The following is a 6073-nucleotide window of genomic DNA, read 5'->3' as shown; positions in this document are numbered from 1 at the left end:
CGCATGCGCTGTTCTGGCTGTGCATTTAGTAGGCTGCTTGGAAACGTGCTACTTTCCCGGCGACCAGCTGACTATCACGCGCACAAGCGCTCGACGTGCACAGCAATTTTCTTCGTCGCGCGCGCAACTCGCTTTTTTTATTTTTATTATTTCATTTCGCGGCCCGGCAGCGTGGCCAATGCTTGTTTAGCTTTCTAGTCTACTTTTCGTGCTAATGGTTCAATGGCATTCCTCTCAATTCTTCTGCTCGTCTGGCATCTGGAGCATTCTGGTTTTACCACGTTTTTTTGTTCGAGTCTTTCTTTCCACTACTGATGCCTGGGAACTACTATTTTTTCCTGTTTAAGCCACGCCCCCAATTACATAGGTCATGCTCCTTTAAGAGACCCACACACAATTGTTCATCCGACCTAAAGCCTGCCTATACTTGAAAAATTGTAGTACAATCATTGACGAAGCCAAGAGCAGTGGGCAGCCACCTGGGAATGCTATCTGGGATATAGCCAAGAATGCAGTCACATTGAATCCTGCACAACATGACGGCCACTGCTTGGCTTTTGCTATACCATTTCATGATGGCTGTCTCGGTTTCATTTACTTAATTTAATAAATTATCCTTTTTAAAACATGCAATATTTCCATCTGTGTTTACACCCCACTTAGACTACCTGGGCTTCAAACTCCCTCACTAGAATAGCATCTCAGTGTAACGCAATTTTATTTTTCCACCCCTTTAAACATCTTTATTGCCAAATACATACCTGTGCGAAGTTTGAATGTGCCCTTCTAAAGTCAACTGACTTCGAACACTTTTTTACGCTGGATGTCGTTTTTGAACGTGGAAGGGGGGCTGGGCTGTTATGCCTGTTTGTTAACAGTAAAGTCTTATACTAAAATACACCTTTCCGAAATGGTAATGGAAGTTATTGTTTAAGTCAATCAGGTGTGGGAATTTCCCTGTAGCAAGGTACTATGCTCAGTTTCTCAACTATTTGCTGTAGTCAAAGACTTTGTATCTTTTTCTGCAGAATACATTCTTGCCATAACAAGTCTACTCTGTAAAAATGCACACAGAGTGCACACATAAATATGTAACATTTGCACAACTTCGAAATTAGTAATATTTTAACAAAAAGATGCAGTGCAATCATTAAGTAGACAACACAAAGCTGTTAAGAGGTAGCTGTCTGAGATCTGCCTGTCATACGTTTAAATCACTGCAGAGCCTACTGTGTGTTTTATCCCAGCAGTTTCACATGTCTCTGGCCCTTAGCCAACTATGTTGGCTTCTAATAAGCTATGGGAATACAATTCAAAACATCCCGTATCGCACAAATCTATTGGTGGCTGTTAGATTAATGGCTAACAAAAAGATCTTGGAAAGGGTCATAGCTGCGCTTGCACTGAAGTCTGGTTAAGCAAACTTTCTGAAGTAGCTTGGATGCCAATATGAACCTTCACAACTAGAGGCAGATGAGCCATTGTGGACACAAATAGCTTTAAAAGCTGGTCAAGTTCTTCAGTACGTGCGCAGTAACATGGCTGCAGAGCATGAAGATGGAAGCACAGTCCACCACCACACAACAAGCATTGGCATGGCCAATAGGTCTCGCATTTGCGACCTTATAAGTATTTAGTTATGCAGCACAATATCTTTGGTGCAGCAACATCAACTGTTGCGTGGCTAAACACTTATAAGGTCCCAAAGACGAGACCTATTGGCTATGCCAATGCTTGTTGGTTGAAGAGGCTGTGTGAAATATAAAGTGTGCTTTCTTTTGGTTTTCTATGCTAGTTTTCACTATTACTACAATCCTGTTGGATCGTGCGGAGTCACAAAAAACATTATTTGTGTGAACTGCTGTGGCTGTGCTCTGCCCAAGACTTTTCTCTCCTTCTGTTTAAGAGTGGGCATTTTGTTTGTAAGGGGCTGGAGTTATTTCGGTGAAGGATAAGTGAAGCTGTGTTGTATTGATACAAATATAAAGTGTCTTTTCATGTTTCAGCTCCTCACCAAATAAATAAATCATATTCTCCTATGATATAGATATACATATAAATCTAATGCTTGTCCTAAGCGTGATGTTATTTTCTTTTACAGGTAATACTAGAAATTTGCTAGAGCATATTACTCTATATTATTTTGAATTGAGTAATAGTGTATGTTGTTTTTCCTTTCAGGTCTCCTTCCCTGATGTACCTTCCCTATCCTTCCCTCGCTTGATCACTTTAAGCTTCCGCGCTTTCATAGCAATTCTGAATTAAGGCAGCCAAAAGGTAGACATAATGAGCATCGAACCGACCATGAGGAAAATCGCTCACGAGATCGTAACACAATCCTAAAAGCCATGTATACATCCATATATAAACTGGCTTCGTCATAATGTGGGGGAAAAACTTTCCCACCATCTCCATTGTCATCTTAAGTTGTGGCAAACTCTGGTGAGAGCCAGAACCGAAAAGCTGCTGGAGCTTTTGAGGATGACTCCATGGTAGAGGAAGTGTTTTGTCTGAATCAAAATGTGAAGGAACCAGGTGCACTGGAGTGGAGTCAGAGTGCAACCTCGATTGGGGAAGCATCAGATTTGTCTCGGGTTGGACATTGGAGTCGACAGGACATCCGCCTCTAGCACCGACAATGTCAGGACATGTGTCTACAGAAAAGGGACTGGTTTAGGTCATCTGGCTGGAATGGAAGTCTGCACTGGAATCAGTGTTAAAAACGTACAGTATGGCATCCTATGGCCTGGATCTGCAACTGTAGGAGCTGCATACAATCGGAGAAAGGGTAATATTGAGTGGCCCCTTGACACACTTGTGACTTCTCTTTAGATAGAGAGGCAGGATGAGGTAAAGTCCTGCTACACCTTCTTGTGTTTCTGCTTTGATATGGACTTAGACTTACTGGACGACCTCAAATGTAGAGAACCTGTTAACGGATAGGCCTTGAGAGTGGGAATGGGTCTGCGCCCTCGACTTTGAGCTGGTGCAGACTTTGCTTCTTTCTATGTTATGCAACATAGAGGTTTACGGTCTCAAATCACCTTTATATTGCACAGGGGAACACTCCTCATACAACTTGGAGTTGTGTACCGAGCCCAGACACCAGGTTTCATCACTGACATCTGATTACAAAGAGTCACGGAATGGTTAGAACCCTGTGGGCTTGTTCGGCATCATCATTCCCTTACACACTGGAATTTAGTTTGAAAAATTCACTGACAAAAAAGGCAGCAGAGCTCCAGAACTGCGTTTGAAGATGTGGAAAGAAAGAAACAAGAAAGAAGAGATGTATCCTGAGCTTATTTCACAATCAGTCCAATTTCTTAATAAGTCAACACCAAGAGGTCTTCTTGATCTTCTTTTATTTCATAAGAACTTCTCCAGAAAACAGTCCTAGCCGCGTGTTTCGTCTCCCGTAAAAATGCAGCATTGCGAGAAGAGCAGTGTAAAAATCGGCGTCTAGCTCTACTCGCAAAGCTGCATCTTTACGGATACCTGTTGGTCTGTCTGGATATATAAAGAAAACAGGAGAATCCACACAGTTTCTCTCCTGAAACAGGATTGCAATAAATATTTGAAAATATTTGATACACTTATTATATGAGCTCCTTGTCTTGAATCTTGCTGGCCATTCCGAAACAAGGTTATATTAGCCCTGAGGAAGTCTGTGGTTCACACCACAAAGAGGCGAAACACGTGTTTGCGGCTAGGACTGTTTTCTGGAGAAGTTCTTATGAAATAAAAGAAGATCAAGAAAACCTCTTGGTGTTGACTTATTAAGAAATTGGACTGATTGTGAAATAAGCTCAGGATATATCTCTTCTTTCTTGATTAAAGGGTTTAGACATTTTCTAAACCTTCTGGTATATGGTGCGTGGCCATTACCATATCCTTGGAGCTATTTAAATTGTGAATTTTGACTACCTCACAACTCTGCGCAATTGACGCCCAGCCACCTATTTTGTTTAGCAAAGAAATGAACAGTTTTAGATGCAAAGGGCTAGTGTTTATCTGCAGCTCTATTCAGGTCAGAGGTGAAACGAAGAGCTGACAAGTACCACCTCGCAGGAACAATGCTATGAACATTTCTGGATCCAATACTGGTACCTGGGAGATCTTCCAAAGTTGAGGAATCTGTGGTTAGAAGTATCCAACCGAAATGGATAACGTAGGAAACTTGGTGTTTGATTTAGTGGGGTGAAAATCCTATTCAAGCACCAGCCCAAATCCTTGTCAGGGTGAACCACTAAATTAACCAGTGTTTAACACTCTGGTAGCTTGGCACAAAATCAATCAGGCTTAACTTAGAGGCACTGTGTAAAGTATATATAGAGCACACAAAGAGTAATAACGTGAAAACACAACACAAAAAAAATCCCAAACCAATTTAGATAAATAGAGTAGATTTAAATAAATAAAAATATATCAGAAAACAAAACTCCATTCAGCATTGCGGCTGGTTGTCACTGTAGCAGGAAGATCCGATCTGGTGTCATGGATGTTGGTGCTTCATGTTGGCGGTCACCGCAGACTGTTGAAGCAGTAGTGTGAAGTTCAGATCTTGCGTTGTCACTGGCGGTCAATGCAGTACGAATAGTCTCATTCACTGGAGTCGTGCTTGCGCCCATCGTAGGCGGAAGTCTTGGAGTGAAAGGGTTCATTCACGGAGAGTCCAAAACTTCATGATTTCTCCTTTTCTTCCAGAGGAGTGCACTCTGATGCCAGCCAATGATCCAGGACCTAGGGAGGCATGTCTTGGGGATCGGTGACTCACTCTACCGAGGCCAGCAAGGCTCAGTCTTCTGAAAAATGAAGTAGGCCTCAAGCAGCAGGGCAATCCTCTGAGTAGAAGGTAGTCATTCTGAATTCTTCAACATCCAGCCTTTGAAGTGGGGGAACCGACTAGGCTCTGCCCTATTTGGTTCTGGACATTTCCTTTCTTCCCCTGTCCAGACTCCAAGTGGACTAGGGTGACAATAGCTGGTGTCAAGTTCCTTTGCGCGTGTGCTGGAGGCAGCACTTTAAAATGTAAGTGGGACAGGGAACAGCTCTGTCCCTCCATCTTGGCATGATGTCTAGACTGCCAAAACCTAATCCCCCTTTGTGTCACTGTCTTGGAGGAATACACAAAGGCTAACTGCCAATTATTCGCAGTCATGTGACACAGGTACAGGCTGCAGTCACCAAGTGGTCAGGACAAGAAAATGCCAACTTTACAAAAGTGGAATTCTCAGAATTGTGACTTAAAATCAGACTTTACTTTTAAAGACTATTTTAAATTACAATTCATTTGAGATTAAACATTACATTTCTATCCATTCCCAATCAAAGGTTATCACTTATTAAATGTAATAAGGTAACCCAATGTTATCCTATGGAAAAGGTAGGCCTCACAGTAGTGAAAAACTAATTTAAGAGTTATTCACTAACAGGACATGTAACACTTAAAAACACAAGTCCTACCTTACAAATAGAACGCACCCTGCCCTATGGGCCCTTTAGGGCCTTCCTCAGGGAAAACCTATATGTATTAAAAAGGGAGGTTAAGGCCTGGCAAAATCTTTATTTTGCTAGGTCGAATTGGCAGTTTAAAACAGTACACAGGCTACATTGGCAGGTCTGAGAAATGTTTTAAAGGGTTAGTTAAGTCGGTGGCACAATAACTGCTGCAGGCCCCCTAGTATCATTTAATTTACAAGTCCAGGGTACAAGTAGTAACACTTTACTAGGGACTTATAAGTAAAATACATTTAGCTACCCAGTGTAGCCCAATTATACCATGTTTTAAGGAGTGAGCACAAGAACTTTAGCACTGCTTAACAGTGGTTAAAGGCGCAGAGTCCTAATGCCAACAAAAAGAAATTCAGAAATGTTTGGGTCTGAGCCTGCAGAGAGGGCCAAGTTCTACAGATCAACTAAGACAACCCTCTCCCCACAATCCAGCCATACCCACAGCCTTCCTGAACCCCCACCGTTCCTTTGATTACAAGCCTAGATTCTCCTCTGTAAGTATCTTGGACTGCAATGGACATCACAAGCCTGAAAGTGGCTAATGGTAAATATCTTATAA

This window comes from Lissotriton helveticus, chromosome 4_1, assembly GCF_964261635.1.
Source record: "Lissotriton helveticus chromosome 4_1, aLisHel1.1, whole genome shotgun sequence".
Lineage (NCBI taxonomy): Eukaryota > Metazoa > Chordata > Amphibia > Caudata > Salamandridae > Lissotriton > Lissotriton helveticus.
The sequence above is the reverse complement of the archived record's forward strand: the minus strand, read 5'-3'. Positions refer to the sequence as shown.